The sequence below is a fragment of the Rattus rattus genome, chromosome 8 (assembly GCF_011064425.1).
Source record: "Rattus rattus isolate New Zealand chromosome 8, Rrattus_CSIRO_v1, whole genome shotgun sequence".
Lineage (NCBI taxonomy): Eukaryota > Metazoa > Chordata > Mammalia > Rodentia > Muridae > Rattus > Rattus rattus.
The window spans coordinates 85,734-109,276 of record NC_046161.1 but is presented as its reverse complement, the minus strand read 5'-3'; positions in this window follow the sequence as shown (position 1 = coordinate 109,276).

Here is a 23,543-nt window from a genome sequence, read left to right as displayed (position 1 = left end):
CGTTTTCTCACCATATCTCCAAATAACTCCTTTTCTCCCAAATGGTTAAGCGTGCCCAAGTTTTTATAGTAATATCACATTTCACAGTTTCTACTACATAAATGCATTCTGGGCTTCCATAGATATAGTAATTGTCTTGTAGGCCTGATTTTGATTTCCTTTTCCCTTTCTTTTGTTATTTAGAGACAGCTGCGCTATGTTGCTATGTTATGACAGGGCTCGAATTCCAGTGACTTTCCTGCCTCCAGCTTCCTGCTGGGCTAGAGACTGCACATGTGCACCCTGGGTCATCCAACCTTAATCGAAGGTTTTAACTCCTCCCATCTTGGTTACAAATGTATTTGGTTGAGGATCTCGAGCAGCTGATCTGCTGTTTTGTTTTTCATGTCATCCATAGGTTGGTGACTGACATGGTACAATTGGCTCATTGCTTTTGCCCTCAAGTATTAGCTACAGTCGTACCACTAGATCTCAAAGGTGGGGTGAGGTTCTAAGTCTACCTCTCTTGCAAAAGATGCTATGCATTGAGTACCAGGCCTAGCATCTAAAATCACACAATATCTGAATATCTTTCTTTTCATGTTAGCAGTTGATTGATGTACTCAAAGATATCTGAGATCTTTGTAATCTTTCATTAGAAAGTTTATAAAATTAAGTGAGGGTTCACTTTTTATGCGATTATTTTCTGTTCATTCGTGGTGAGCAGTTTGCTAGTTTTAAACAAGAGATATTCCTCAATTATTACCTGGTTTTCTACATGTTGTAAAATGCATGTAGAATGTGATCAATATTTGGTTCTTTTCAGCCTTTCTACTTCCAAAGTAATGAAGCGATTCTCCAGAATTTACGAAAGGGTAACCAGCTTCTTTGAAACACGGTCATCATCCTTATTATCCTCTATACAAGGATGTGTTGCAGAGGGAATGCCACTTTGGTGCAAAATCCATCAAATAGACAGAATTCTTTTATATATAAAATGCTCTGCCAGATTTTGCATATAACCCATGCTGGACAGGTTAATCCATTTGTGGAGTTATTTACTTGATACACACACGAGTGTTACATGTAAATAAAGTGGTTGTTATGAATAAAATTGTTTAGAAAATAGCGACTTTTAAAACTCAACTTTATATGTGTCATGACACAGTTTTCTTTAAAAATATTTTCAATCTCAGAAATTAGTTGAATCCTATTGATGCAAAAGCCCTCAGAGAGGTATTGAGGGAAAGACTGTAGAATTGGAATGCATGCACTGGAACGCTAAATATGTCCAGAGGATGGGTTCCATTGCGGTTACAAAAGTGTTTGAAGTTTCTAAATTGTACCAATAAATTTCCCTGTTGAGGAAGTCTCTTGAGTAAATATGACTGAGTCATTGCACTTTCTTTTCAAAAGATGCTTTCAATGTTTGTTCCTGAGGTTCCTCACTTCACTCCTGTAGAGTGCCATGGCTTTCCTGGGTAAGAGTTTCCAACATGTCTCCTGGATTCACGTTTTATATAAATTCCCTGCCCCTGGTTTCTTTTAATGAAATATTATTTCAACATTACTGCATGACCGGCTGCGTGTGTGTGTCCTTGGGACACATAGGTGGAAGTATTGTTTGTAGAGCTCCTCCCATGGGAAGGGATTGAGACACGCATATATTATAAATATATAAATATCATCACAAGTCCATCTCAATTTCTTCCCCCTCTAAAAGAGAGAACAGGTCTTTTTATTCAATTCTTTAAATATAGTATCTGGTATCTTTCTTTTTCTTCACCAAAGTTCTGCGTTAGATGACATATAAACAGATTACAGTCAATTAACGTTCCTGCAAACCACATGCCCAACTGTGAACAATGTATGTATTGGCATTCATGCCATTGATAGAAAATAATTTTAGGCTATATTTCAAATATCCTTGCCTTAATTTGTCACCCTCATGTTTATGCTTGGTATTTTCATATCTACATTTCAACATATATAAATATTTACTATATTGTTTCAAAGAGACTTTTTCTTCCCTTTGAGCTCCACATTTATTAGGTTTGTTCTCACCAAGCATCCTTACTCTCTCAGCAAGAGCGCTTTTCACCACGAGAGGCTTTGCTTTCTAGTGAGCTCCTCAGCAAAAATTCGAGGACCGCACTCTATGCAGCTAGTGTCATGCGGGAATACTCCTGCTCCAGTACTCCTCTGGTTCCATCTTTGTGTCATATTTTCTTTCTTTGAATTCCTTAAATATAGTGTCTATTTTTCTTCTCGCATAAAGAGTTCTCATGCTAAAAAGTGGCGATAAATATTTAATTATCTCTTATAAATCACTTCCTGTTTTATTAAGATATGCAAATGAGGGTCTTTCTCTCTCAGGATTTACTGCGATCATGTCAGTGGCATCAATTGTTCCTGATTGTCACTCCTGGGCTGCCACATTTCAATATGTGTTTCAAGACTTCTTTCTGGTTTTCTCTCCTTAAGTTTTTGAATTTTACATTATGATTTTTTCTGCCTCTAGTCACACTTCTCTAAATTCCAATTATACATATTCTGGGTCATTTTTTGTCAGAATTGCTCATTCTGCAGCGCTGCAGAGTTACCATTTGAGTCAAGTAGGACAGCCTTGCAGGAACTTCCCTCCTTCCACCGAAGTGGGTTCCAGGATCAAAAACCAGGTCACCAGGTTTGGTGTGCCAACTCCCATGATGATGACCTTCCTGCCTAATCAGCCCTGATGTCGATCCTTTATTCAAACCTTTCCATGTTTCACATATTTTGGTCCCAATGTCACTAATTCTGTATTTATTATAGCTATTCTTTATTTCTGATTTTTCCGCTGTTTTAACCTCTACTTAAATAATTTTCATTTAAATATGTGAATTTAGTACAGAGTCAAGTCTTATATTTTCACATACTTGTACAATGGATTTCTTGTAATGAGCATTCTTGATGGTCTTTGAAGGCAAGGCACACATTTGTAAAAACTCTTGCAAAGTAATTTCTAAATAGACAATCCAACTTCACCTCAGAGAACTCTCAACCACAACACCCTCGTCATCATGTATCCTCTTGTTTATAACATGATCTAGTCAATGCAGCTACACTGTGCAGCAATGAGATTCTAATTATTAGGAAAGTTATGAGCAATTAATGAGACTAATTGAATAAGATGTGGACATGACCCATGCATGACCCTGAATATGGAATCAGGCAATTAGACAAAAGAATTACAGTGAAGACCTCAATCATGCATCTAACTTCTATGGGCCTCAACATTTTTCCCCTATCATGTAGACGGAGACTGAAAATGACTAGATGCTAGAGGTCGTCTAATTCCTGACCAGGTTTCTCAAGTGCTTCCAAAGTCTCTATTTGGACCCTGATGCAGTCATCACTCCGCTATCCCTGAACGAGGTAACTCTACTAAGACTCATGGTCTATTTGCAATTAAGCACCATTAAACCTAGAGTTATATTAAGGAGCCCATTTAAAGACAATGATGAAAATTAAGCACTTGCATGTCCTATTTGATTATTTGGTGTCATCTGCCTTTATAGACAATAATTAGCTCTGATAGGCAAAAAAGGCTAAGATGTCAGGAGGTTGCTGGTATCTCCTCTGGTATCCTCATGGCAAACAAAACCAGAAGCTCATTGGCTGGACACCAAAGCCTCAAGCCTACCAAGAAAAACATCTAAAGGAAGTAATCACCTGCCACAAATCATGGCAGCAAAAACAGAGAGAGAGAGAGAGAGAGAGAGAGAGAGAGAGAGAGACAGAGAGAGAAAGAGAGACAGAGAGAGACAGAGAGAGACAGAGAGAGAGAAGGAGAGACAGAGATACAGAGAGAGAAGAGCCACACCAGCTTCCTCTTATATAGTAAGTCTCTCTTTACTTTTCTCCTTTTTCAGTTGTTTGTGAAAACTGTAAATTTATTGGTGTCCCAATTCAGAAAGTGTAGAAATTGTTGAGAGTTTTAACTTACAATTGTTCGCTCTAATTTTAGAACCAAGAGAGAAGAGAGGAATACTGCTTACGTGGACCAACGCTTAGCTACAAACCTCATGTCTCACAGTAGTGCAACCATGCAGAGCTGAGGTGAGGACATTTGGGATGGAGTCCTTGAACATTTTTTCTAATTCCAATAAATCTGGGTTAAAGGGCTGTGACCTGTTCTTATCAACTCAAGAAATAGTTCTGCTTTGTAAGATCTTGTTTTGTTGTTGTTGTTATTTATTTACATTTCAAATGTTGTCCCCCTTCACAGCGCTCTCCACAACCCCACATTTCATCTTCCCTTCCCTTTTCCTCTAAGAGGGTGCTCCCCCACCCACTCAACCCCTCACCCACTCCCGCCTCACCTCACCACTCTAACACCCCACTACGCTGGGTCATCAAACCTTCACAGGACCTAGCCCCTTCATTGATGCCAGATAAGCGCAACCTCTCACATATGTAACGGAGCTGTGGACCGCCCCCATGTAGCACTCTTTGGTTGGTGGTCGAATAAGGAACTTCAGAGAGGGGAGGAGGATCTTAACCAACAGAAAATTTATTAGGTTTTTTTCTAACAGAAACTGCTTTTATGTGGCAGGTCTCAGTTGATAGGGAAAGTAACTAATACATGTAGTGTAATGCATCATATCTGAGGAAAATTTGTAAAATATCACTAAAAAGAAAGAAAAGAGCAGTATGCAACAATTCTAAACCTCAAACATTACCATCTTATGTGTTAATGGAGTCAACCCCAATATGAATATTGGGGAGGGGGAATCAAGTAATTGAAGGGCACCAAGATTTGCAGTCATGTTGGAAAGGTGAAAATAAATTTGGTCTGAATTTTAAAAAATCAAGTTACCAAGACAGAGGGTCAAAGGTCATGTCTTATTTTAGAGTAACTAAATGCATTGAGAACTAAAACAATCAGGAAGAATAGGGGAAAATAAGGATGTGCCTGATAGAAAAAGACAGATTGGTTAAGAGAAAAAATGAGGACATATTCCCCAACAAATTTTCACATTCACTGATTACACACTACAGAATGGTAGTTGGCACTAAGAACATGTTTGAAAAGTTAACAAGAAATTAAGGAAAGGACATATGGACAAGATTTACGAAGTGAGGATTGTGTAGAGATAGACAAGTACTCACTAAAGGTGTTGCAAACAGGCAGCACCGAAGAGGGCTGTGAACTTCCTTAAAGCACATACAGAACAGGAGAAGAGATTAACTTTCTTTCAGATAGAGAAATTACAAATATTTTCCAGATTCCGTGACTTTGTGACACACAAACACACACACACACACACACACACACACACACAGAAACCTCCTACTGAGAGCTAGTCAAGTTACTTTCAAGAAATGATAACTACCCAATAAAAGTCTCCACCTCCACTACTAGTTGATTCCCCAACAGCCAATAAACAAAGTAATGTTAAAGGCAAAGATGAGGAAAGTCGACACTGAGGATACCAAGAAGAGATAAAAGACCTGGATGTGGGATCAAATAAAAAATAAAATGCTGAGATCAATACCATAGAACACAAATGCTGGCAGAGTCCTCAGTCCCAAATGTGACTATGTTCTGCTTCGATCAGATGAGCCTATAACCTTATCAATTTATATGCTAGTCCTATAGCACTGTATATACGATACCAGATCTTCTTGATCCAATGAAAAGGAAAAGAATGAGAGTGAAGAGACAGGGACCAAAAGTAAGGGCAAAAGGGGACCAAAAGTAGCTTCTAGTGCAAAGAAACTCTCAACCAAAGAAGAAACGCTTTGGTTTAACTGCCAGTCCATTGCAACCTACCAACCATAGGAGACAGAGGAGAACTGTGAAGACATTTACTTTAAAGGAATTCATAGACACCGCGTGATGTTGGTTTTCCGCCTAGCAAATTTCAATTTTATAAAAAATCAATCCATGGGTTTCTTTAACGTATTACAACCAATGAACACTGAATCTTGAGGTATGTTCTGTTAAGTTTGTAAAATCAGATCCTCAAGGCACAGTTCTGTTGTTTGCTATAGAACTAGAAGCATATCCAGTATAGGACAAGAATAGGCAGAACAAAGTTCCAAGACTTTGGGAGACCAGGCAGAAATCTTTAACTGAGCCTGTAGGAATGACAACACGGGAGATGGTAATTGGCTTCAGCATCTAAGACCGTACCCCTAAACAAGACAAAACAACTGGCCAAAGATCATCAAGGTAGGAGGCTATGAGAGTAAACTTAGCAAAGAGAATAGCACCGCAGGAAAAACCATCCCTCATACCTCCCCAAAAACCAGCATGCCCTTTATGGCCCAGAATGGTTTCCCTAAGGAGGAGGATGCTGAGCAAAGATTACATCAGCCCTCCCTCCCCAATAATGTTCCACTCACACACCAAGCTTGGCTGATGTAACCCCTCAGCCTCAAGATGGAACATCACAGGAATGGACAGGCCAGAGCTTAATAACCATTTATCCTGAAATACAGGAAGTGTATGAAAACGCTTAGAAGGTAGATAACATACTGAAAGCAGAAAAGGAAGCTGAGAAAGAAAGTGGAAAAGGCAAGCTTAGATGAAGCAGAATAGATGAAAAAATGACTAGAGCTATGGTGGTTTGAAGAGAATGGCCCCTGGCCTCTAGAGCATTTGAAAGTTTTGCCCCAGGTTGTGGGAATAAGCTTAAAATGATTAGAAGTGACCTTGTTGGAGGAGGTGTGACTCAAGGACTCTTGCCATTTCTAGTTAGCTAGGCCCTCCCTCCCTTCTATGACATCTCTCGCCTGTCTCTGTCTGTCTGCTCATGTCTCTGTCTCTAAATCCCTCTCTCCCCCCCCCCCCCCCCTCTCTTTCCTCTCACTAGGATCATAATGCAAACTCCATCCTCCAACTCCATGTTCGATTTATGTACACAAACCCCTGCCATAATGACCACCGGCTCCCATTGAACCTGTTAAAAAGCCCCAAATAAATCTATTTTTAATCTGTCCTTGTTCATAGAGCTTGTCACTATAGAAAACAAACAGCCAGTTTATATAGATTACAGAACCTCAGAACCACTATATAACCATGAAAATTGCATTTTCTAACACTTGTAATGATCTGGGGGCCGGGACATCTTCACTTATAATGGAAAGCCTAAAAGCTCATCGCCAAACAGCTTACAGTGTCCATACTATCTTTTGAAGTTGAGTCAAACCTGCAGGAGCTTGTGTACTTACATGTACATGAAAGAAGAGAGGAATTGTAAGACAAAACAAGAAGGCACAAGATGTTCACTATGTTAGCATGAGTTCATTTTCCAAAGGGCCAGGGAGTTTTTTCTATTTCTAACAATACGCCCAGAGTGTGTGTGTGTGTGTGTGTGGTTCAAGCATGCATGTGTGTGTCCAGAGTTTTGCTTTCTGTGTCCTTAGTAGTTCACCTACAAAAAAAACTTAATTCGCTCTAGTTGATTCTAAAGTTTAAAAACAGTAACATGCAACAAAACTAAGAAGACCATCTTTGTACTCTCACCTCATTTCCACCCAAATTCCCCTCACAACCCCATCACAAGGAATAAAAATAAATGAACAGAGCTCAGACTTTGACAAAGCAACAGTAAAACCAAAGAATTTGGAATTCACATAATTGGCTTTCCCATCAATAGGAAACCCAAATTCTTGATTCCTGTAGAAATACTTGGAGGGAGCCCTTTAAGATTGGTCCACTAGCTGTCCACCACATTGATGGTCCAGATATTCACCAAACTCTTAATTTCAATGGACACACCATGCAGCTCAAATGGAAAATAAAATCAGAGTAGCCACAAAGAAGAAATGATTCCTGCCCACAATGAAAATGTGTTTTAGGTTGATCACATAGATTGCCGCTATTAGACCAAAAGTTAAAACGGAAGACTGTCATTAGAGGTCGGAGCCCAATGCTCCCAGGACAGCAGCACTGCAGTGCTCCACTTCCAGTCACTGTTGTGTCTCAAATGACACTTTAGGGATGAAGAAGGAGAAATGATTCATACATATGGAAACGAAAGAATAGGAATGCACATGGATCAATAGAAACAAAAGAAGAAGACATTAAGGTGTTTAACGATGTAATGAGTAACAATAACAACAGCAATCTGATAAAACCATTAAGACAGTAATCATTTAAGTGATTTTATCTGAGTCTATGCATTCTCATTCCATCCAGTTTCAGGCAGCAGGGGGTACAAAAGCGACACGAACATGTCACTGACTGTCATCCTGTCAAGAGGCATGACAAACAGTCACCATGAGAAAATCAAACAGCAGTAAGAAAAAAGCATTTGTGTACATTTATGATGGACACGCATATCGTGTAGCACAATAAGAACTAACTTCAGATGATGCAAATCAACGCGTCCGAGGTTTCTCAAGTCTTTACAGAGAGCTAAAACAGATGAAAGACTAAAGTTCAAACACTTGATAAAATCACTTTTTACCCCTGAAGGCCTCCAAACCAAAGGTTGGTCCCCGAGACTCTGGTTAATATTCACTTCTAAGAAAGAAGCAAAAGGACCAATAAACACACTACATCTAAACACCAAGATGGAAAAGCAACTTAGCTTTGTCTTTCCAGAGCATACACACCAACAGAAAGCAGTCTCCTCACATGCACAGGAGATGCTCCAGCAGTACAGGAACCCGTTCTGTTTCGTTACCGATAATCTAAAAAACTGATCATGGAGAAGCTAGCTTTCATCAAAAGTCTTCAAGCCTTTGGGAAAACTCATCAAAGCGAATTTTCAGGAGTAAGTCTGTTTGTTTTGTTTATTTGTTTGTTTCAGCTCCAACAGGTAAGATAAATCCTTACGGATAAGGAGCGATGCTTTAACACCACTATTTTACTTTTCAGGGCTGGAAATAATGTTCAATGATCAGCCTCTGCCTTACCTAGGGATGTTATTTGTTTGTTTTTTTGTCATTTGTGTCCCTTTGTTTGTTTGGAGATTTTATTTTTCATTGGGAAGGGTTACTTATCTGTTTGTTTTACATCCTTCTCCCTGTCCCCAGAGCATCTCTGACAAAGTGCTATCCCACCCAAATTTTTCGCCAGGCCCTTGGGCTCAACAGTAAACAAATAGCCAAGATGAGGAACTTCGATATAACTAGAGTAAAGCCAAACAGCCCAGGACAACTTTGAACCACAAGGGTGCATAGCCTAACGTCAGCTCTGATCCAGGGTGACTTGAGACAAACAATCCAACCCCACCGTAGTTCAGCCTCATTTGTAAAAATGCCAGCTATATCTCTTCTACTGGGCAACATGAACAACAAATCACAGAAATAAAGCACTTTGAAAAAAACGTTCACTCCACAAAATCACAGAATTAGAAGGACCCAGGACCACTTAGTGCAGTCCCCTCATTATAGAGACGAGGAACAGTCCCTGCTTAAATGATCTTGAACAAAAGCCAAACAGACAACCGAGTTGTTAGTGAGTCAAAGCACAATTGTCAAATTAACGAAGCCCTACAAGAAAAATGCCTTACCTATTTTCTTTCTCTACCACAAAAAAAAGAAAATCATTACTACAGAAATGAGAAAGCCGGTCTGAAATATATATATGATATCGCCCTACATGCTTAAACATAAAATGATTTTTTTTACTTTACAGACATAATTATAGGGGTTATAAGTAAGTAATGACCAAGAATTGCCCATTAATAGCAACTCTGAGGAAAAATATTTGTGTTAACATAATGCTAAACAAACATTTGTCTTCAGATATAGGCCACATACTGTTTATAAGCCCTTCTTGAATAAAAAGAATTTAAATGCCTTTTATAGTCCAACAAAGAATATCTGTCACACATTTATAATGAGAAATGAAAGACAATAAGGCATTTACTTTCATGAAAAAAGGAAAAACTTGTAAAAATAAATTGATCTAGCCCCAGAGAAAATACAACATGGACAATATATAGATAGAATAGATCAATCATACAAACTTATCAGCATGTATGTACAAATATATATATGGAGAGAGAGAGGAGAGAATAGAAGAGAAAGAGAGATTTCAAGCATGAAAGAATCTGAAACATGGATTAGTTGTTTCCTCCTGTTGTTGAAGGCCGTGTACAAATTATCCTTCTTATTTCGACAAGTTAAGATTTTTCCAAACAAAAAACTAAAATAAAAATGAGTTCCCATGAGAATTGCCCCCTGTCCAATTCACCTTTATTCACACAGTCATTGAGTCCATAGTTGATTCCCTGAACAAACAAAATTGAGAGTCAGATGCCTAATATTCATCTCCACTCTCTTCCCTTCACCCACATTCCTGAGGTAGAGTCTACTAAGGGGAATATTATATTTATAATAATAGCCCCAGACCCAGAATTTCACTGCTTATGAGTCTTCCCAACCCGGATCAATTCCACTTAAACCCTTTTTTGTTCAGTCTAATCTCTTCATGAAGAGTATGATCCAAACGTCCACATACTACTACTTAGTCCTTTAATTCTGAGCTACAGTTGGAAATCCCAAACAAATTATCCAGATTCAGCCTACGAAATAGCTCAATTTTCAGATACAATCCCACTAGAACCCAACGCCTCTTTCACCTTCCTCTACCCAGTCAGCAAAGGAAACCATAGGTCCCAAGTTATTCTCCTATTCTATTCAAAATTCAACCTCCAGAGAAATTCCTGTAAAAACCTTGAACTGGAGAATTCTCAAGATCGATCCTCCTGTCCGCCACATCCTGCTATTTCCTCCCCTTATAAGAAAGAAAATTTTCACCACGTCCACAGCTACTAGAGAAGAGCAGAGTTCACACCCACCATCTCTGAAAGACATTTCATACAAAAGAATCTTTTCAGCGAAGGCTTTTTAGACTAATATACAGGACATTCAAAGAACTTGACAAAGAGCCATTATAAATCTTCATGAAGATAATGCTGATGCATGAACGACTCCCAAAAGTGGGTGCTTGCTTAGTTCCCCCACAATCAACCAACATCCTGTAAAATCCGAGAAACCTCACAGGCCCAGCTAGCACCGGCCCCCTCTCAACTCTATGCCTTATCCACTCCAGCATCTTCTTCTAAACTGGCAGCTGACAATAAACTAAAATTCAAACACAGTCAGATTAAAGCAAAATACTAACCCTAACAATTATCAAAAAAGAGCTAGAAGCAATATTTTGCGAAGATTTCAACGGATTTGAATCATATACAATGTAAAGTCCTACACAAAATACATTTAGCCCTCCTCACATCTCTTAGTTACCAAATAGAACTGATGTCATTTATAGGTGTATTCAGCCATCATGGTGATTCACATCTCCTCACTGAAAACAGAAAGAATGACGACCACATCGTCATACCACCAGAATACTGGTCAGCCAACCCTAGTAATTTAACTAAACTCAACCCAAACAGGGTCCTTCAGTAACCCACAACAGTCAGCCTGATATGAACCCATAGACAGGCACAAACATACCAAGTTCAAACGCTGAACACTCACAATGAGAGGGAAACATAGAATGAGAGAATTAACTTGAATGAAAGCCCACTGTCAAATATATGTGCCTCAACATACCAATAAGAGAACTCAGCAACACTATCCACATTTACTTGTCCGATGTTTGTCGACACTTCATGTCCTAGGTGGTCCCAGATTTGATTTATACAATGCACTCTACTTCATATTCTGAAGGTTTAATCAACTATATTTACACCCTGAAAGTTTATCTAAATAATCTTGGTATACATATTAAAATGTGGTATAACATGCCTTCATTTTTTCTTGCTTAATTTAAATGAGTATAGATAGATCAACTATTACCTCCTTTATTTTATACTATTTCACACTTTAAACATCAATAAACTTTATTACCACTAATGCAAGAATTAGCATCCCAGAAAAAGTAATCAATAATACCATAGTGAGATGTCTCAAAAACTTGAAATTAGCCTCCATATAAACATAAATGTTTAGTAATAAATTTTATGAAAATAGACAAACACCAGTAACCCCTGCCTCACGAGCTCACATTTACTAAACAGTCCCAAATTGAGAGAGTCATATCTTTACCGATGACTAACATTAAACCAACTTGTCTTTAAATCTAATTCTCTGCTCCAGAATATTTTGAAGACCCAAATACAACAACAATCCAACCTTTAGAATAAATAGGCTAAATGTTCACAAATGATTATCCTGCCCCCACACTGCTTCTCCTCTGTCTCCTGTCTCTGTTCCCCTCTCTCCTCCCACTACATATACATCTATAAAATCTGCCTCCACCTCCAGAAAAAAAAATTAACAACTCATAGAGTCAGATAGAAGAAAGACTGTAGAAGATTGAGAACCAGGAAAATTAGTGTCCTAAGGGGGAGCCATTAGAAGCCTCAAATTGAGAATATCTCATAAAAGACAGGAAGCGCCTGTAAATTATATGCCAACTATATGCAGATATGCAACATCCCGTCAGAAAAGTTCTAGATGAGACTCACCTTATCGCCTGAGGTTTCTCATTTCACTGTATTAGCCACTACTATCCTCAGCACAGACCAAACTATAGAGACTCAAACCAGGAGCTAAAGCCTGAAATATTTAAACACACATTACCAGGAAAGTCCAAGAGAATTAATCGGAAGCTAACAAAGACATTATATAGCGAAAAAAAAATTCCAGAGATCAGAATTTTCAGAGCCAAACCCAATTAATAGTAAAATTTTGAAAAAAAATTAATCAGTCAAACACAAACATCAATAAGTACAGTGCTTGACATTTTCTCTCATTGTATTAATCACATTGTATTAACTCACCTCAAAGCTGAGGAAAGCTATACCTCAATTAGGGACACAGATGTTAACAGTGCTTAGAAAGATTGGGGGAACAGCCAGGTCCGATAGAAGCAATCAAGCCATGCTCCTCATCGGTCTCCACAAATCCAGACCTCCATCACTTCTTCCACACCAGCCCCACACCAGGAGCTAAGGGAAGCAAACCAATGAGAAAGAGTAACCATTCATGTATAGTCTCTTCTGTCATTTTATGACCAAGACCTTTCCCACCCTTCTTTATAAAATGTAACATTGAAGAAATCCCAGATAAAAATGTCCCCACCTCGGTCACTTTATCAACACATTAAGAAACTAGGAATAAGCAAATCAATAATGCCCCTGAATTTTATCTAATTGTGAAGCAAGAAAACATAAAAATGAATAGATCAGAAGTCCAGCAAACGTTAAAGCTAACTCATGCACCCAGTCACATAGATGTCTACACATTTTACTTTTTCTGTTCATAAAATCTATAATTAAAATTCGCAAAGAGCAGTCTAATCTGTCCCTTAGCAATACCACACATCACTGTTTGCTGACCCAATAAAGAACCCAATCTTCCCATCAATTGATATACCCTTCACCATTAGTAGTGTCCGCTTTGTATATGGATTAGAAACGTATTAATATATCAACCCATTAGCTGCTTAACGCCATTTTTCACATTAAGCAAATTCAAAAGCCCATTCTACCAACTTCCTGACAATGCCACAATACAGGTCTGATTCACAACTCATTAATTTTATGTTTTAAAATACTTTTCAGCACTCAGGAAAAGAGCCGAAAGGCCACAGCCCAAAAAACTCCTCTCCCACTACTCAGGTTTTTCACAGGCCATTTCAATTACAAAATGGCATGAGTGAACTGAAGCAACTCAAAAAGCCTAGAATTCCAAAACATGTTAATGGTCAACCCATTGAAAACACTCAGGATTCAAGACTAAACCTGGGGGAGGGATCCTTCGGCCCAGCCTCCAGCTTTCAAATATTTCATATCAGTCATGGCCAGCCACTGCAATGAATGGGAACAATTGAATGAAACATTTGACTTTAAATATTCTATCTTAATGGTTTAATAATTCTCCACGTTAGACCACCAGAGAGAGCATGTCAACAGAAGAATAGATGTTGCTGCTAACAGCCAACAGCTGAAGGACTGTGATATACCCCCTGCTTCTCATAATACCATCCTGGTACCTCAGCTATACTGAAACCTCAGGCATCTAACAGCAGAACAAGGAAATGAGAGCTCATCAATCTGCTTCTGTCAAGAGCCTCCAAAGAATCCCCTGTATAAGAATCCCTTCTGACCTAGAAATGAGTTGATCACACTCCAATAGGAAGCCTTCAGGGTGAGAGGCTCTGCGGTAATTAATCCCCAGAGAAAGACAACCAATGCTCACCTATATAGAAAAGGAAACAAGTGAGAAGTCCACCCATACAAAATACCTCCAAAGAAGGTCAGCAAGGATGCACCAGTCATCCCTGGACACCCAATGACTTTTACTCAGTGATTCCACAACGAAGACTTCCTCCGCCAGAACCATTTAAAGAGCTCTTTTCATAGATGTCATCCTTGCTGTTGTCCTTTCAACAGCAATGCTCAATGCTCAGATTAAAGCTCCAACCATCTCCTACCCTCCTCAGTGCCAAGATCAGCACACGTTGATATCCACGCACCTGCCTCTTAACCTGACTATCCATGCCACCAAGATTAGTTCAAAAGCACACCCCAGATCACACACCTCACACTACACACACACACACACACACACACACACACACACACACACAAACACAACCAATGACTAGCTGTAAAGCCAACCAGCTCATATAACCCTCACCCAGACAAGGCAAAAAAATACATTTACTATATGAATTTTCAGAAGAATAAACGGTTTGTGGGTTAAATAGACATCGGTGAAGAAAAGAAACCACGAAGTATCCCATTTCTACTATATGCTTCTTACTCCACAAACTCTCTGACAAGCAGAAAATTAAGGCAGTCACCAAAATAAAGCACACATAGACAGAAAAACACATCATTTTTTTTTTCATCGCTATAAAGGCCAATGATTAAAAAGTGTTGAGAGTGCCAGGCATGGTAACAATTTATGAGTCATTGGCACGGAGGTCTCTGGATGTCCCAAAATGGCAAATGTGCACTGCCATTGTCCAGGTTGGCAATTGGTTAGGTAATAGCTTGTTGCTGAAGACAATACATAGTGTTATTGGTGAAACAGATCTTGACTAGGAAATGCCCATCCTTAAGTGTATAGCCGACAGCTTTGGTTCTAGGTGAAGGGGACATGCAGAATCCCAAAGCGTAAGAACACTAATGATCATACTCAACATTGCATCCTCATGTGCTATAATACAAAACCTAACTTACCAGTGAAGATGAGTCCCATTAAAAGGTGTGTGACTTGACTATTGTTTCAAATTGTATGAGGCCTGTTCAACAGAGGGAAATTTGTTCCAGCCTGCTCAATAGAGGAAATTTTATACTGCAGAACTGTAACTTGGTCAAAATCCCATGGCTGGGAAGGTTTACAGGCCTGGCAGAACCTCCATACAGTTATTATTTGGCTGTTGATTGCAATAAGCAAATCTCTTCTAATTGTTTTTGTTTATCTTAATTGACCTGAGAGAAGCCCTCAACCTTAACCTGAGATATTTCTTGAGTAATATAGCTACTAGTGATGCCCAGTTGATCAAAATGTCGAGAAGACATTGAGTAAGAAATTTTAAATTGACATACATATTTATCAACACTTCACCCCTGCCTGTGCTTTCCATGCAAATGGAGACCACTGTAAAATATTCAGAGGAGGGAAAATATTCTGTTAACTGCATATCTCTAGAGATACATGACATGATGTTGTTGGACTTTGTACTACAGCAGCGGCACCTGTACAAGATTCACACAAGAACACACCAGTAAAATTCCTAATATTAGGGCTGAGGATTCCAGGGCCTCAGGTCTATGAGGAAGAACAAATGAACAAATGTTAGAAGAGGTAAAGTACAGTGAAGATACAGGTGGAGTTGGAGAAGTTGGAAGGAGAAGAGAGTATATGTGGCTAATATGAGAGTCTCAAATAAATTAAAAAATTACTCTCATAGATTTCAAAGGTATGGATAAGGTCAGATGAAGGATAATATAAAATGATACACGTGCATGGAATGTGCAGTACAGAGTCTAGTTTTCTGAAGAGATAAAATATAGGAATGAGGAGAACTGAGGGTATCATTCTGTTTCATAATTCATGATACATAGGTCACGGCCACAATTTAACCTTCACTCTCCTTTCCTTTCATTCATAATTTGTTACCTAATTTCTTTTAGATCCCTGCTTAGTTAAGTATCGCCTTATGTAGTTAAACAAAAGAAAGAAAGAAATGGCAAGGAAATGGATCAATTCCATCCAAAGATTCTCCTTCTATAATGGCTGATGTGACAAGAAGATGAAAACTGAACCTGAATATATCAAAACAAATGGTGGTCTTCCTCCGGTGTCCTCTTCTCCAGCCACCTTGATGTACTTTCTAGCTCTGACAGTATCCCACTACCACACTTTGGAGCAAATCTAGTACTCATCATCAGTAAGTGTGTTGCTGTTCTTAGTATTCCAATTCATAACCATCTTGTATTGACAAGAGCTGTTGTAACAGAAGAAAAAACCAAAGACATAGAAATGCAGTGAGTCAATACCTGTGTCAAGGGATGATCCCCAAAGTCTTGAGAGATGGTTACTAATCCAAATAAAAGCAAAGAGCCTCGCCTATCTTAAAGCACTCCACCAGTAGGCAGCTAATAATGTAAGGGGTCGAGATGTAAACTAATTATAACCATATATAAGATCAGTTTATTTTCATCATGAGCCTCTTCATTCCAGAAAAAACAAAAGATTAGAGTAAGACCTGTTCAAAAATAGCGTTGACTTATTTTCCTAGTTGTTAGTTATCTTGGAAAAGACCAGGAATGAGATGTTCAGAGTTGACATAAGATTTGAAATGGAGCTTGTTATTCTAAACTTTCCTTGCTGATCAGAATTTATAACTGGCTAAGATAGATTGAATTAGAAAAAAAAAAAAAAATTCTAAACAAAGAAGTAAATGGGGACATCAATTATGTTCTCGTTGAAATACTTAAATTATAGAGGCAGTGGATTTCTCTTGCATTATTCTAGTGAAATTCCAGACAAAACAATGAGTAGGTAGATAATGGAAAGATAAAAGAGTGAGTACCACTTTTCCTATTTTCTCAGATGAAGGAGGTCATGGGAGAATGCAAGAAATAAGAGTGTTCAAGTAAGAAAGTTGGCTGTAGGAAAGGGAGCGAGAAAACTTTCCAGTTTACTTAAGATGCTTTCTATACATTACCTCTTTTTGTTTTTTCATCTGAACACAGCTAACAGAAGGACTTGATGAATACACAGAATGTCAACACACTTTTGAACTTGTGTGATGCAAGTTGCCATTATATTCTCAGCCGGTCTCTGGCATAGCTCTGTCTGAAGGTATATTCTTACTCTTGTGCTAATTTACAACTGCCTCCTTTCAAGGACAGTCAGTGGTTCTATTCATATTTAATCCATCTTTGCAAGTAACATGTGTCTTATTACACATCTCACTATCCATTATTTTCTGCAAGGCCTTAACAAGCACACAGATTTTCATCAGAAGCTGATACTCTACCCTCTTGCCTTTTATATTATGTCTGGTTTCATTCCATTTGTTTCAATTTCTCTCACAAACCTAATTTCCTCTGTATGCGAAAACACTCAGTGGTCGAAAGCTATTAGGACTGAAAGCAAAACGAAGTTATTGACAGGGAAAAATCAGTGCTTGTGCATTTAAGGCTATGTCTTTAGAAGAAAATGGCAGGACAGATAATAACACACATTTTTTCCAAATTAAACTGAAAACGTAGTTCATCGCTTCAAAAACTCTGGTACCAGAGTTGTTCTTTCTGTTGATGAAACTGTAATTCATACTTATTGGGCACGACTAATTTTGTTTTATTACAGAAGTTCGGGTGATTCTGCCCAACAGTTGGCAATTAATGGAATATAAACTGCTCTTAACAATGCCTCCAGTGGAAATTCTTTTAGAACGGTGTTTTTTGCATTAATTTATAAATTCAGAAAAGCTCTCCGTGGCAAAATTAATCACAATTCTTGACTATTCCTTCATCTAGAAGTGGGCAAAACAATTGTATGTTCAATAAATCACTTTGCCTGCAAAATACTAGGTACCAGGTAAGCTAATATAATATTAATCACAGAGACATCTGGTTATAACGTTCATTATATTTTTCATATTTTGAAAAACACCAGAAAAAAAAAATCACGAATGAAATATATATGAATGCAGCGATGGTAGAGGGGATTATTTTATGTTATTATATGTTTATAAATATTGAAGGTCAAATCAGATAGATTCTGTTCTTCAAAGGACTATGCCACTACCAAATAAAGAAGAATACGCTTCTTTTGTTTTTCTTAATTTACCCAAAATTCCCTTTCCAGTCTTTTTTTTCATACAAAGTTGTTCTTCTTAATGAAGACTGTCATTTGCTAAATTTGCTATTTTATTTATGAGTCCTACCTAAAATTATTATAACACAATTTCTTTTCTTCTATATATTCATACTCTTGTCTGTCTTTTCTCCTGCCCTCATCCTCTCTGCTTATCGCTCTCATCCTCTCACTAATTTAAGTGGGCTATTTTTCAACAACAAGTAATAAATATGAAGCACATTAAACCATGCTTATAATCAGCTGATTTTAGATCCCTCCCATAGTTAGTTGTTATAATCATGCATTTGATCATTATTTCAATATCTGTGGCTAACTTTCCTGAGTGAAATTATGAGAAACAATGAAAAGTTTGTGTTGTCTATGTCATACCAGCTTAAGTCGGTATTATATTGGCAAAGAGAAGATTGATGCAGTCTCTTTGACCTCAGGCTGCTCTTGTTAGGCAGACCCATCTATTACTTTCTTGGTGAGTCAAAGATGTTCATAATGTTTTAGGCTAATGGATTCTGGAGCTGGAAAGGTTGCCCAGCAGTCAAGAACACAGCCCTGATGATGACTCTGGACTTTGAATCCCAGCACCAAGACTGGCTCACATGCTTTTGTAATTCTAGCTCCAGGATCTAAAACTCTACTGCTTCCCACAGGCACTTTCGCATCTGGCGGGCATTAAACACATAGAAATATGTATATATGTATAATTAAAATAAAATCAAGAAAAGACATGCTACTTTGAAATAAACAAGTCCAAATAATGAAATAAGAAAAGGAGTTAAGCCAGGCAGTGGGTAGCACACCTTTAATCTCAGCATCTAGGGATGCAGGAGGCCAATGGGTTTCTATCTGGGCTGTGCCTAAACTATAGTGTGAATCTATGGGCAAAACAGATTATACAAAGCGAAACCATGCTCTGGGAAATGACAAAAGAAGAGTGAGAAGGATGAGAATATGAATTAAATGAAAACATTTTAGTATGCTATTATGAATTTTCAGCGAATGTCGGACTTTTAGCCATTTAACAATGAAACAGGCAGCGAATCACAATCTTTGGGTTTTTAAAAGAATCAGTTCAGGGTGTGTTGTCTTATCTTTATATCTGAAAAACATTCTTTAATTAATTAATTATAACCAAATGTATAGCTAGATGTCTGCCTTCTGACAGAACCCATGGCACAGAGTGAAATGGAGAAAATAATATGTATCTAACTTCTTGTTGCCACCCTGAGGAGCAAGAATTGATATGCAAATAGTCTTGTAGCATTCACTGTGAGCTTTTCGAGGGAGAATGCCTGCCGGACAGCACTTTGGCGAGTTAGCCGAAGAGAACGCCGGGCTGCGATGTACCAATGGATCAATGAACGTATGCCCCTGCCTTTTCTCTCAGAGGTTCTTCAAGTGTTTTGGGGAGAAAAAAGAACTAGGCAAGAATTAGGTCAATGAAAGCATCATCTAATGAGAAAAAACGACGTGACTAACTCTGTATTCGAACTGTTTAGAATAATGGCCTCCAGGCCAAACTGTTTCCTCACAACATGACTCTTCCTGCCCAACACCCCACCTGATATACCAACTCCCCTGATCTAGTTGATATGTGGCCAGGCACACATTGATTTGTGGGAATCAGGTTGGCTATTTTGTTGTAAGAGGTTGTGAAGCTGAAGAAACAATAAATGATTACAGAATGAAAAGTAGAGACCTTTTGTTTCTTTAGTTTAGACACTGGGAAGCAATGCGCACCTCGGGCCACCTCCCAGTCCATTTTTTAATTCCATTTATATCAGTTATGATATTTAGGCACCCCAAGACTCCTGTGCTTGAAGTGGAAAATGTTGATGAATTCTTGTTTATAGCTAGAGACTCTAAACACCTTACAAGCCAATTTGAAAACATTGAAGAAGCTCACTAATATTCGGAGCATAAAGTTCACCTTGGAACAAAAAATATTCAATTGAGCTGTGACATAAAGGGCTTCTGATATGAAAACCTATGTTTGATGTGTAACTAAATCCAATTCAATGTGGCGGAGAACTTAAAAGCCTGGTCTAGAGAAAGCTACCTAGGGAGCAGGGTGCAAATAGAAAGTCAGAAACCCTTGGCAAAGGGTTCTAGAAATAAAAAACCAAAATCAAAATGTTTCAATCAACCTCCATCCTACCAAGTAAATAGGCATAAGTGCAGTATAACTCAAATTACATGATTCTGTTAAATAACTAGAATGCATTTCTTCCTGATTTGGAATTAAGATATCTATAGATCTGCAGTACAATTTACATGGAAGATAGAAAAATCAACTCGGCTTTTGTTTCCTCTAGTTTTGACAATTCAAAATCAAATAGACCAGAAAAAGCAGGAGCCCAGTCCTGCTGGATTCCCTTCACCACCCGATTCACTGGTCTTGCATAGGGTTGCCCGCTTGGGACGAGGAAGCAGATGTCGTCCACAGACTCTTATACTGAACCTGTAGCTCCATTCATCATTCTTATTGGGATGCTGAGCACACACAGCCACCTGGGACCAGACTGTTGACCCACAGCCTCAGAACGAAGGAAGGAGGAGCATTGACAGGACTCCCTCAGCCTGGCAGTGTAAACCTGACAGTAAATCATGAAATACTGACAGTACTACAACATCCATCCTAAAGATCGATGTCATTGATGCTGCTACCAGGACATCCAGAATTCCTTACCTCTTTACGAGCATCTCTGTTTGGAGGTTAACTTCCTCATACCTTGTAACAGGTGTTGGTGAAGACAGAAACTGAAGTGCCCTTAACTTCTCTTCACTCAGTAGAAGTCACTGACGGAAAGGTTCCTCATTAACGCAACCAGGTGTTGGCACCACATGCAGGAAGGCTACTTCTGCATGCCAGTAAAATCACCCAGGTAAATGCTTCACATCACCTTCCTTCCATTGGTAGCTAAGATTATTTGAGGAAATGTTCAACATGGCAACATTCCAGGGAGACTTACTGTCCCTTTTTGTGTGTTGGCAATGAAATGATTGCAAAGAATGTGGGCCCCAAGACTCTATGGGAAAAGAAGCCCGCTATTCAGATGGTTTTGTCGGCGAAAAATCGACATTGAACATTGCACAAATCCACCAGTGTTTTATAGGTAGTAGCTTCCTTCCAGCAGCATCTGAAATTGAGCTTGGGCCCAACTTTTTTAAGAAGTAACAAATGTGGACACTGATAGTTGGTATACTTCCTCTCCTCAACTTGAAAAAAAGCTCATAAATTGTTTGAACAATAATACTGGCTAACTCAGGAACGGAGTTGCCTACTCCTTCCAAGTGCCACTTTCTTAGATGGTGATGAGCCATGTGTCAGGAGATGCGTGATGGAGGCCGAAGTAGAGAGATCTGCACCACAGAGTTGAATAGCCTATCGGGAGATAAGCTTTCTTACCTTTCCTTTCTGCTAACGCCTGCACAGTTTTTTAATCTTCCATGAGTATATGCCTATTTATTCTTGTAATGACACCATGTGACACAAAATAGATTACCATCAGGACACAATGTATTATAGACATAAGCTAATTACCATGCATACAAGACTATGCCAACTGGATTAAAGTCATAGGGCTGGCTTATTTTAATGTGGCTAAATTGATCTTTGATTAAGCCTATTTGTGAGCTTTATAGCAATAGTCCCAAAGCACTGTAATTTCATTCCTTTATTGCATTTAGTTCTAGGAGAATTGATTATATAGTTCATAGAATAATTTGTTGATTTATAGGAGTCTGCAGGAAATAATCAAACAAGATCCATTTCACAGTTGCCTCTGACAACACATAGCACAGTACTCCAGTTTTGGTAGGTCCATGACTTATTCTAATAATGGTAACTGCCCACATACGAAGTCAGTAACAGAGTGCTAAACTCATATACAAATTTTTATATTTCCATTCTTCGTTTCTGTGCTAATAAAATTACTATAAAAGCATGTATAATACAAAGAAATTCCCAGGAAAATGAGTGTTAGCTATGTAGAAACCACCAAGATTATAGGATGCCAAAAAGCTTAAATCTTGCCCATTTGAATGTGAGGTCTCGATGTTGGGGCTCCAATAAACACAGACATATTAAAGAGATATTAAAAGCAAAAACTCATTTTTTCCCATAACATGAAATCCCATTCTAGTGTCACCTTTTCTTTAAAGAGAACTGTAAAATCACTCAATACTTTTTAATACATCACATACAGAAGGTGAGATGGTTTGATAAGGTCGGAAAGAAGATCCAAATCCATCAAACACATTACCACCACTGATAGATCTTTCTTAATTTTTCTGACATGATTCTTATGTCAACTTGACACAAGCTGTTATCTGGGAAAAGAGAGAAATTGAAGGAGAAATGCATCCAAAGATCCAGTCATAGAGTATCTCTAATTGGTTGATGATCAGAGGGACCCAGGGTACTTGGTCTGCAGTTCTGGGATCACATAAGAAAATTCTATAAAAGTCTCTATGAGCAGCCATGGGGGAGCCAGTCAGTAAGCAGCACTCTTCTCATGGACTGCAACCCGTTCCCTGATTACAGCCAGAAATGCTGAGTTCCTACAGACTTGGTTCAATGATGGATTATGATCTGAAGGGCAAAAGAAAACCTTTTCTTCCCTGAAGCGTTTTGGTCATGGTGACTCATAACCCTATAGTAACCCTAACTAAGACAATCTTTAATTGTGTGATAATTCCACTGGTAGATTGTAAAGTAGGTTTGGTTATAAGATAAGGCACGAAATGAACAAAGAACTTGAAAAGGCTGTGTTATGTAGACAAAGAAACACATACCTAGTGTGCACACAGAGATTTTCGCTTATGTTGTAGTGGTTATGTAAACCTCCGGGAACTCTAACACCCAAGACAGGCACCATCAACAAGCACCATCCACATTTTCCAATGTCCAATGCACTATTCTTGTAGGTTCACTTGTTTGGTCGCACACTTTGATACAGAGTTATCACTGTAATAGCTCTTGGCTAGCCCAGAACTTATGAGACCCGTGAGGCTAGCCTCGAACTCACAGAACCTCAAGGCAGTCTCTCAGAGTACCATTCTTTAAATGGAACACCTTCTAAATTTTTTCTTTCAAAATTAAATTTAACAAATGTTTTAAAAGCATAATATCTGTGTGACAAGAGGGCTAGTTGAGCTGACATTTTGAATAGTTCTCAGCACATGTAACTGAACGAAGGGTTACCGAT